We start from the raw sequence: 12,264 nt of genomic DNA on the forward strand, positions 1-12,264 counted from the left end.
ATACTTGTTCTCCCCACTGTATATATATATATTATATATACAAATATATTTATAGATGTATTTGTTTTAAAGTTTGCAAGCATAAATAAGCTGCAGTTATTGAACTTTAATATAACAGTCAAAGAGAGGATGTCTGATGAGGTGGTGAAATGGGAAGCAACCTCACATGGTAAAACTACCCTGTTTTCATTAGCCTTTTACTCTTCTGCACTCTTGACCTCTTCACCCAACAGCTCCGTATATAATATTCCTAAAAAGTGTTGGTTTGTATCACCTCCTGTCCCTGTGCTGAGTTCCTGTCAGTCTGAGAATGGGACCTAGAACGAGATAAACCGTCGTTGTCATTCTAGAATGGAACCAGGATGTGAGATGAGCACTTTAGCAAAGATGTCCTCATTGTGACAAGATCACATTCACAATAAAGCTTTAGTTTTTTTAACGTTTTTTTACACTTCTTTTTTATTTATATATTTTTTCCCTTCGTTAATTTCATACTTGTCACCCCGGACGATGACGGCGTGGTGACCCCCCAAAAAATCGCAGCCGCATCTCAGGAGCGTGACCCATGACATCTTGCAGCTAGCTCACTCAAAACATGGCCGCCAAACAGAGGGGTGGGCTCACACCTCACTGGCTCTTCAACACCACTAAGAGCCGCCAATCAAACCTGCTTGTCTTTTTCCATTTCCACCTTCTCTTCAATGTTTAAATGTTTTTCTTTTTAGTTTCGACTGGCCAGCGGTTACAACACAATGCTCCACAAAAGAGAGAGAGAGATAAGAGAAGAGAGAGACAGAGCAAGAGAGAACCAACCAACCAATCAGCACACAGTAGCCAGAGACCTCCCCCAATCAGAGCTGTCTCACACAGAGAGAGAGAGAGACACACACCCCCCAAAAGAGAAGCGAAAAGCTGGCGCTCGCTCGCGGGCGCGGGCACAGGCACGGACACAGGGGTGGGGGTGGGGGGGTGGTCAGGGGGTGAGCCTGCCCCCAGGACCCCTTGCCCAGGCCTGTTGCAGGGTGAAGAGGACAGAGAGAGAGGTCAGGGTCCAGGTCAGGACAGCCATGCACCGGAGGCCGGGCCCAGAGCTATAAAGGGATGGTTTTTTACGTGAAGTGTTCCTCTGGTAGGGCAAGTCTGGGTCTGGACGGGACAGCCACTGGATCAGGATGTTGCCGTTCTTATTCAGGTCTGACGAGCCTCCTGGAGATGGAGCAAGGAGGGAAAAACATCAGAGAGGACAATGAGAGACTTCTACTGTCTATTTTACATTACCTTAATACACCAATCAGTAGTAATAATAAAGAATCATGGATTAGATTTCTAAAGTGCTTTTCTTCTGAGGTAATCAAAGCACTTTACATAGTAGAGGGAAACATCCACCACCAATGTGTAGCACCCACCTGGATGATGTCAGCAACCACCAAACATCAGCTATCATGTGGAGAGGTGAGGAGTGATATATGCCAATTAGGAATGAGGGGGATGATTAGGTAGCCATGATGGAATGGAGCCAGGTTGGGAGTTTAGCCATGCCACCGGGGTTAACACCCCTACTCTTACGATAAGTAACATGGGATTTTTAATGACCACAGAGAGTCAAGACACCCGCTTAACATCCCATCTGAAAGACAGCAACCTGCGCAGGGCAGGGTCTCCTTCAATGCCCTGCGACATTGGGATCTTCTTAGACCAGAGACATCTCTTCCAGCAGCATCTGGTCTCTCATCTTGGGACCGACCAAGACCGACCCTGCTTAGCTTCAGAGGTAAGCCAGCAGTGGGATGCAGGGTGGTATGCTGCTGGCAAGTAGTGGCACAAGGACACTAAATAAGAGGAGTTATAATGGGGCCATAATACTCACTGGCACAGGGCACCAGGCGACATATGCGTATGGTGTCTGGCTTGCTGTCCAGACACAGACCGATGGTGTTGTCACGCGTGTGACACAACGCCTGCCTCTGCTGTGTCCCGTTGGCACACGTCACGGAGCACTGTGGTCACACAACACAGAAAAGAGTGTGGGAATAGGCTATACAAATCAACACACACACCTACACACCAACACACACACCTACACAACAACACACACACCTACAAAACAACACACACCAACACACACATACCTACACACCTACAAAACACCTGTTCCCACCCCCCCTCACACACACCTACACACCTGTTCCCACCCTCACAGACATCACTACACACCTGGTCCCACCCTCACAGACACCCTTACACACCTGGTTCCACCCTCACAGCAATCCCTACAAACACCTGGTTCCACCCTCAACAGACCATCCTACACACCTGGTCCCACCCTCACAGACACCCCTACACACCTAGTCCACCCTCAAAGACACACCTACAACCTGGTCCCAACCTACAGATACCTACACACCTGGTCCACCCTCAAAGACACCCTACACACCTGGTCCACCCTCACAGACATCCCTACACACCTGGTCCACCCTCACAAGACACCCTACAGACACCTAGTACCACCCTCAAAGACACACCTACAAACCTGGTCCCAACCTCACAGATACACCTACAAACCTGGTCCCACCCTCAAAGACACCCCTACACACCTGGTCCCACCCTCACAGACATCCCTACACAACTGTTCCCACCCTCAAAGACACACCTACAAACCTGGTCCTAACCTCACAGATACCCCTACACACCTGGTCCCACCCTCCCAGCACCCCCAGCCCCCATCCATCCCTACCTGTGTCCAGGACCCTACTCTCCACTGTGCAGGGCAGAGCTCTCTGTTACATGGTCTGCGTGCCTCAGGACGGTCATCGTTGCAGTACTTGCTGTGGATGGAGCGCTTGTTGCCGTTGTCTAAGGGCTGGACACAGCGAACAGATCTCATCTGGTACCCCGTTTTACCACACGTCTTACTGCACGGCTCCCACGGACCATCTTCCCAGCTAGACAGACATAGAACAGAGAGTTAGAGGGAGGCACAGACAAAGACATACATCTTAGACCTGGTGACATTTTGATCACTAGCCCCTTCCTCTTTAACCTCTTTGGTGTTGACAGGTTCACGGTGAAGGGAACAAGGAGTGACATTGTACGGGGCCATTCTCTATGTTTACATCCATCTAAACCACCCATCCATACGTACATGGGCTGGGAGCACTCCTTCTGGTTGCAGTCTCTGCTGATGGCGCGAGGCTTCTTGATGTTCTCACAGTAGCGTCGGTGGACCATCTTACTGTCTGCTCTCCTTCTACAGCCGTACCGGGTATACTGCTTACCTTTCCAGGCACAACACACACAAACATCCGTTAGACAAATAGATCCTCATCCAAAACTCCTATCATGTTCCCCAGTGTCTTCCTGTGTAAGCCGTGTCACTGTAAAATACCTCCCCCACAGGGCTTGGAGCAGTAGGACCATTTCTTCAGGGCCCACTCGTAGAAGGAGGAGTCATCCAGCAGCATATTGTTCTCTATGGCAGAGAGAAGGTCCATATGGATGATGTACTTATAGGACAGGGTCACCTTGGCATCTCCATGGGACTGCACCTGGACACAGGGAGACAACAGTATGTATTACATTTGTCGGTGTTAGTGTGTGTGTGTGTGTTTCTGTGTGTGCGTACCATGATTAGGACCCCATGTCTGAGCGGTCCATTCGTCTGTAGTGTCTCCTTGTCGTGGTCATTATTCACATACTCCCACTCCACGCCCTTTTCTATGACGGCACGGGATTCTGGGAGGTCTCCCTCCGCATTCAGGAAGAACTGTCCTGATGCCTGGTTCTTCACCGCTGGGGAGGGAGGTGGAATTATAAATTGGAATGCACACACACGCGCACACACACACGCGCACACACACAAGCAAACGCACGCATGCACACGCACACACATCACACCTAGGATGTGGGCTGTTGGCTTAATCTCCTGGATCAGTAGGTGTCTGGCCCCTCTAGGGATTTCAAGTACTTTGAGGAAACCTGAAAGGAAAACACACACATTGCCATAAGGTCCAGACACCCACAGATGTCTCTTCAAATTGGTCAGGATACATTTCACTAAACGTTATTGTTCATTTGAGGAACACAGTGTTCATGTAGCGACTTTTTACTTGCTTCAAATAAGACTTTAACTGCGCTGCTGTAAGTTTTGCTAGCCAGGGTCAACAACAGTCGTCCAGGAAATGTAGAAAATGAGTTTCTTCCTTATTTCAGCTGGATGATATTGATTTAATATGACGTCCTGGCATAGCGTTTGGACATGACTGGCCAGCTCATTGTCTCTCTGTGACCAGTAGAGGGGGCTCTTTCGTTAGATATCCAGGGGGTCATCATCATCATCGGAGGATGACCCAGGCCGGGAAAACAACCTCATCTATCTCACTTCCTGATCTGTTTTCTCATGTTCCGGGGTCTGACAACTGAGCTACACTTGACCTCACTGGTCTCTGCCTGCCAGTGTGGTGGTGATGGTGTGCATGTGGGTGTACCTTGTTTCTTGGCACTTCGTGTGAAGTTGCCATTGATGATCTTGCAGCTGGAGTTGTCTCCTCCACAGACGCCACACTTATCCTCCTGTTGGGAGGACCCTACCACGCCATCACAGCCCACTTTCTGCCACATACACGTGTATGCACACACACACACACAAAGACACACACCTAGACTTAATATGGACACACACACTTCACAAAGTTATGAACACTGACACCTCACACAGTCACACATACATCATTTGGGTTGCAAAATGGACTAGCACTGTGTAACCCCACATAACCTTAAAACAAACCCACAGACACACAGACTGACCTCACAGTCCCCACGCACACACACGCTGTAGGGGTCTCTATATGAGCAGAGCGTGCCGTCTTGGACCAGCCTCTGCATGTTGATCTTGTCTCTGGTCTCCTTGGACTGGCAATGGAGGTGGCGGATCGCTGTTAGCTGCACAAACTACACACACAACACACAACACACACAAAACACACACACCACACACACACACACACACACACACACACACACACACAACACACACACACACACACACACACCACACACACACACCACACACACACACAACACACACACACACACAACAACAAACAAAACACGTTACAATGCTATATTAATATAGTTAGCACAGACCCCTATGCAGAACTATGACAACATACTGTTGTAAAGAGATCTGGATTCATACTGACAGGTAAATCACTTAAGAGTACGAGGCACACCTAGCATATATCCTCTACAATAAAGACACAGCTCAGAGAAGGCCGTGGAGGATCTTTGTCTAGCCTGTATGTGTTTATGTAATCTCTCAGACGTGTGTCTACCGACTATGCCATGGCCATAATGTTACAGGATGGCACGTGAGATTAGCTTTAAGGTGGATTTGACTGTTCAATGTGTATGTCTACCTGCTGCAACGGAAATTGCCAGAGTTTGATTGTACACATGACCTATTGAGTCAGATTAGACTTAGCTAGCTGCAGAATCACTGTGTGATCCGAGATCACTATGTCTTCTGTACGCTATGTTCAGAATGCACTGGATGGGATCACGTGACCCCTGAACGAGATGGCCGCATGAACTAGGAGCTCCGCCAAAGTAGTTTCCAATTCTAATCTTACCTCCATTCAAGTTAAACTCATTTAGCTTTAGTCAAAAAGTCATGGGCGGCTACAAAAGGCGACACTACAGGTGACATTTTTACCCGGACTCGAGCACTAGCGACGGAAAAAGCCTCAAGAAGCAGCTAGCTTCAGAAAAGCTAGCGCCATTAGCCAGGAGCAAGAGGACCCGTTCCCCCGAGGCCCAACGAAGGCCAACCTCGCACTCTGTCGAAGACATCCTTTCTGAGCTGAGATCCAACGTACAGAACTCAACACTAAACTAGATGCCATTAACGCTCAGCTCAGTGCGATAGGGGGCAAGGTGACATCCTGGAAAATGCTTTGCCTGACATAACACACAGATAACCATAAACGCGGGGCGCCTGACGAGCAGAGGGGCGAATCCTATCCACGGAAAACTTATTGACAGACGCCATGAAACAATAGCATATGCAAAAATAGAGAGCTGGAAGAGAAAAAAGGGACCTGGAAAACAGGGGGCGAAGGAATAATTGTGTTCTATTAAATCTGGGCGAAAAAGAAGAGGGAAACATGCCACTGATCGCTACCTGCAAGACAAACTTCCCGAGTGGCTCCACCTGTCCACCGCAGACCCATAGAACTCGAGAGAGCTCACGAGCACTGAGGCCCCCACCAGCAGCCAGACAACCACCGCGCCCAATCCATACGTTTCTTGAGATTCACCGACAAGGAACGAGTCCTACAGGCGGCGAAAACCAAACCATTACAGTGGGAAACGCCAAACTCATCTTACTACAGGACCTGTCAGCTGGATACCCGAAAGCGCCGAGAATTTGACGAGTGTGAAGAAATACTCCATTGACCGAGGCATCTTTAGGGGATTCAATACCCAAACGAGCTCAGGATTCTTTACCAAGGAGCCCTGCGACACTTCAAAACTCCGAAGAGGCAAAACGTTTTTGAAAGACACCCCGGTCAATGAGAAATGGATCAATCTAAATGCGATTACTATTATTACTAAAGAGGTAAGACAACATATAGCCGATATCCAAAGACCCACCCGCCTGCTAAATGTCATTATAGCCGTCTAATCTTATATTTATGTTCCTTTAGCTGAGAGGGTAGGCTCCATATATAATAACCTAGGCCTACTATATGTAGGCTGGGCTATGTATTTTATTTTCTCCATTTTTAATGTGGTCTGGACGGGGCTACGTTGTCATTTACCAATGCGGGGCGGAGAGGATGAGGCATTTCTTTGGTGGGGAGGGGGAGACGTTGTGCGTTGCTAACTGTTCCGTTTTTTTTTGTTGTTGTTGTTGGAACACAGAATTGTGACTGAGCGGGGAGGTAATAGATCCAACGGGATATGTCGAGTTGTTTGGGAATCGGCTGGGGTGTTCAGAGACTGTTTTATTTATGTAACCATTTATTTTCCTTTTATGTGAACGCAGCTGTAACTACTTATCACCTTTACCCAGAGATGACTTGCACTAAAGTTCGATTACTGTTCGATGACGATGACTAGTACTTAAATCTATTGACATGGAACTGCCATGGTCTAGGTCATGCATAAAACGGAAAAAGATACTATGTGCTCTAAAAAAGGAAAAGCAGACATCGCGCTATTGCAAGAGACACACCTCTGTGATGCTGAACATGCCAAACTCCGCAGAGCTTGGGTGGGACAGTTGTATTTCTCATCTTTCAAATCCAACGTAGAGGCACAGCCATACTTATCCATAAGAATGTTCCATTCATAATTGACAAAAACATATCTGATCCGGAGGGGAGATTTATTTTGATAACTGGGTCACTGTATGGGCAACCAATTACTCTCTTAAACATATACGCCCTAACACAGATACTCCTGCTTTTATGTCGAAAATTATAACCCTGTTCAATGAGCATTGTGTTTCCTTTGGAGTGTTGGCCGGAGATTTTAATTGTACCCTGAACCCACCCTAGACAAATCATCTCAAGTCCCCACCACAAATCCTAGATCTGCAAAGATGTTGAACTCTCTTACTAAAGAGATGGGACTGAGATATCTGGAGAGAGACTAATAGCTCATCTATGGACTAACTCATACTACTCTAATGTCCATAACACCTACTCCCGTATAGATTACATTTTTATCCCAAAGAGTTTCATAAATTCAGCCACGTGTAGAATGACCCATAGGCTTTCGGATCACGCCTTTGTCCACCTCCGCTTGTTTGACCTCTGCCAAAAACTCCGAGGTCAAAGAGCTGAAATTCAACACCTCCATGCTATCAGACGAAGCATTCCATACATTGGTAACTACATGGATAGACAACTACACACAAGACAACAAAGATTCTCCTGTTTCTCCGCCACAATGTGGACGCTGCTAAAGCCACACTAAGAGGTCATCTAATTGCATATGCTTCTCTAAGAAAAAAGCAATGGAAGCACACAGGCTAGATCTTGGAGAGGGAGCTGGAACGCTGTGAAAAAGTACATAAACAATCCACAGACAGCACCTCCGGAGTCAACTTAAAGCAGCCAAGAGCCAAACTGAATTTGGACTATACTCGGGAGATTAAAAAAAAAGTTTTCTTTACTAAACAGAAATACCATGAGTATAGCAATAGGCCTAGTAGATTGCTTGCTTATCAATTAAAAAAAAGAGCAGTCAGAGCGTACAATTATGGCTATCCGAACAGCAGAGGACGAGGTCACATATGACCAAAAAAGTCAATTTAACTTTCATGATTTTTACTGCAAACTATATACCTCTGAGAGAAAACACGGAAGCAGAACTCCACTCCTTCCTAGAGGGAATCTCGCTACCTAAACTATCAGAGACTGACCAAGAAGATCTCAACTCCCCCTTCACTCCTGAGGAGATCCTGGAGGCAATTACCTCCATGCCACTAACAAGTCCCCAGCCCAGATGGATTCCCAGGAGTTCTACAAAGCTTTTTGGCCCAGCTTAGCCCTATTTTCATGCCAATGCTGGAGGATTTTTGTAAAAACGGAGTTCTCCCAAGACTCAATGCGCACAGCTCGCGATTACAGTGTTGCTCAAAAAAGACAAGGACCCCTATCCTGCTCCTCCTTCCGGCCCATAAGCTTGTTGGATTTCGACTACAAAATAATTACAAATTGCTGGCCAAAAGACTAACACTTTTTCCAAATAATAAAAGCGGACCAAACTGGATTTATTAGAGACAGATACTCTTCTGATAACATTGCCGTCTTTTTGATATTATTGATCAAGTAAACGCACAGAAGACCCCTGTCCTGCTGGCTTCACTGGATGCTGAGAAGGCGTTCGACAGGATGGAGTGGAGCTTTTGTTCTCAGTCTTAGAAAAGTTCAATATGGGCCAAACTTTATTAAATGGATCAAATCACTATACTCTCATCCAAATCCATGGTGACTACTAACGACTGAACTCTGACAGATTCCCTTTGGACGGGGCACAAGACAAGGGTGCTTGCTATCCCCCTGCTCTACTTGTTGGGGCGGAGCTCTGGCAGAGTTGATAAGGAGCAACCAAGTATTACAGGTGTTCCTGCAGGCGGCCTGCAGCACAAGATTTCGCTTTACCGGGATGATGTCTTGTCTACATATCCAACCTGAGAAATCCCTTCCTCCTCATTTTAGACACATTGCTCGAGTAGGCACGTTTTCAGGTTATAAGATTAATTTTAACAAATCCACTGTCTGCCTCTCAATATTCACTCACCAGTTCTATGAAGACACTATGCCCATTTCCAATGGAAGACACAGGGGTTTCAATACCTTGGGATATTCATACACCACGATCTGAATAGGCTTTTTCAAGGAGAATTATCTTCCACTCCTGGATCGAATCAAAAACAACCTCCAAACTGGATCTCCCTCCCAATTAGCTTAGTAGGAAGAATTAATGTAATCCGTATGAACATCCTCCCTAGACTGAACTATTTATTTCAGATGCTCCCATGCTATCTCCCAGCTTCCTTTTTCAAAACAATTAACCAAAGCATCACCAAAATTTATATGGGGCAATAAAAAACTAGGATCAAGCTCTCCACTCTATCGAAACCTGAATCTAAGGGCGGTCTTCCCTTCCCTCCTTCAATGTGTACTACTGGTCTGCCCAAATCCGCAACATGCTAACATGGATCACAAACAGACAAGAGTCAACATGGATCCAGATAGAAGCCAATCCTGTGGTTCATTGCCACTAAGCTCAACTATATTCATTGATAACTTTTAGTGAAGTGGGCAACATAGCCAAAACATTTGTGGTTTACAGCACCCTACTAGCGTGGCAGGGACTGTAAAGAAATACCTGGGCATCTCCTCCCAATATGCTTCTCACTCGCCTATAGTGGCAACCCAGACTTGCCAAAACCTGAGGGATGCCAACTTTAATCTTTGGCATACTCTAGGAATCAGGACCTTTTCAGACCTATTTCATCAAAGACCTACACTGAAATCATTTCAAGAGCTCTGCAGTGAATTCAATGTGCCAAGATCCCATTTTTTAAATATCTTCAAATTAGACATGTCATCTCCTCATTTACTTCCAAGAGGAGGTTTAGAACTCAGTTTGAACGAAGTTGAAACCTTCTTGTCACAGCACAATCCATTAAGGCAAAAATCCTATATCTATAGACTCCTTTCTGAAGAAAGGAGGCTCCTCCTTTACTCCTTTGAAAATAATCTGGGAAAAGGACCTTGGTCTGACTATCAGTGATGAGTTATGGGCGGAGGTTTGCGACAGGGTATACTGCTCCTCTACTAATGTTAAAAATGAAGAATCGAATTACAAATTTTTGTAACAAATTTTATTACACTCCCTTGAGACTCCATAAAATGAAAACAGACATTTTCTCCTAACTGTAAAAGATGTACCTCTGAAAGTGGAACCTATATGCATGTATTTGAGCTGTAGAGAGATTGGCCAGATTTTGGCAATCTATACATTCTGCTGCACAGAAAATACTAAGATGTACAGTTTGATATGACCCCGTGTCTCTATCTTCTTAATGCCCAGCAGGCTTTGTTCTTGATCCTGAACAGAGAAATTTGCTCATGACCATTACATACTTTGCTAAGAAATGTATCCTTCTATTGTGGGCTCTAGTACCTCTCCTACATTTAAAGGGATTGACCAGAATTGTTGACTTTCTCCCTCTTGAAAACGCTCACTTATGACCTCCACAAGAGACAGCCCAAGTTTGATAGACTCTGGTCTCCACTACTCCACTATATCTCAAATTGGACAGAGTGAATGGGGGGATCGGGGAGGTGAGCAGATGCGTGTTGTGTAAGGTGCTGTAAAATCTAAAAACMAATCATTGGCTCGTCATCTCAGCTAAGGCTGGAAATAGCAAATAAGAACCTTGATAGTGCTGCTGCAAGTTCTACATTTTAAATTTTGTTATAATTATTATTTGTGTGTATGTGTGTATGTATGTATGTATATGTAGGTATGTATATATGTATATATATATATATAACATTTTTTTTATTATTATTATTATTATTATTTTTTAAAGTCTGTCACATCTGTGAATGTGGAATGTGTTTGGTTGGTTGTTTGAAAACTTAATAAAACTTTAAATTGAAAAAAAAAAGAATGCACTGGGATTACTTTACGGATATGACAAAGTATTAGAAACGCGAGTCCACTAATGGTGATGCTATTCCATTACGCAGTCCCTCACTCCCTCAATCTTCCAGCCAGAGTCCCCAGGGGGGGGGGGGGCCGACACCATAGATCATCCCAGAGAGAGATAGTTCTCTGGGTGAGAAGGGTTGACTGATTCCCCTGACCAGCTGGACCCTGGATGACCAAAGCAGCTGGAACAATCAGCGCCTGTAAAAGTGTTTTTTAAACTATTGTTAGGAGGATGTTAACAACAGTATTTCATAACAGGCATAACTGATCATTTGAATTGGAGCAAGGTCTGGATTTCAACACAGACTGACTCCTGTTCTCACATCTCTAAACCCTGGAGATGCCAACACACGAATGGAATTCATTCCAACCTCTCTCCTTACCTATACCTTTCCCCCCTTCTCTTTCTTTCCTTTTCCCTCCCCACCTACTTGAGTAATTTAAGCTCAAATAAAGACCATGGGAAGGCCTTTCTCAAAAGGATGGCTTTTAGAAATGACAATGTAGAGAAAAACAATTTAGCGTGGGGACTGTTATCCTGGGCGCAGCGCTGTGCATAGTCTACTGTGACCCTGGATTAGACTGAGAGACGCATCAGTGTTTTTCCTCAAGCTCTGCCCTTTACTGGGACCATCAGTTAATACCCAGCGAGGAGTCACTGACACCGCCACTTAGAAGGAGTGGATCGGCAAGCCTCACACACTCCGCAAACCCACACACACACTTCTAGATGACGGAAGGGAGTTTTTGGAGACATGGAGAGAAAGAAGAGATGGGATTCCTATTTCAGAGTTCTGATGGTTTAAACATATGCTCTGTGATTCACAACAGCTGGCTGGCTGGCGAGGGAGGGAGGGACGGAGAGAGAGAGAGAGAGAGAGAGAGAGAGAGAGAGAGATATAGGGGATGAGAGAGGGGGAAGAGAGAGAGGGGGGTGAGAGAGGCTGGAAAAGAGCTCAGATGACGTCAGGATGGATCAGGTGGAGTTGGAAGAGTTCAAATAGAAGTGTTTTTTTTTTAAAGATGGTT

General features: G+C 45.7%; 1 pseudogene; it reads right to left on the minus strand.

Moving 5' to 3' along the window:
* The window catches only part of LOC111967115 (A disintegrin and metalloproteinase with thrombospondin motifs 2-like), a 43,785-nt pseudogene that overhangs the window by 8,860 nt on the left and 22,661 nt on the right, over positions 1-12,264 (minus strand).

The sequence above is a fragment of the Salvelinus sp. IW2-2015 genome, linkage group LG8 (genome assembly GCF_002910315.2).
Source record: "Salvelinus sp. IW2-2015 linkage group LG8, ASM291031v2, whole genome shotgun sequence".
In the NCBI taxonomy this organism is placed as follows: domain Eukaryota; kingdom Metazoa; phylum Chordata; class Actinopteri; order Salmoniformes; family Salmonidae; genus Salvelinus; species Salvelinus sp. IW2-2015.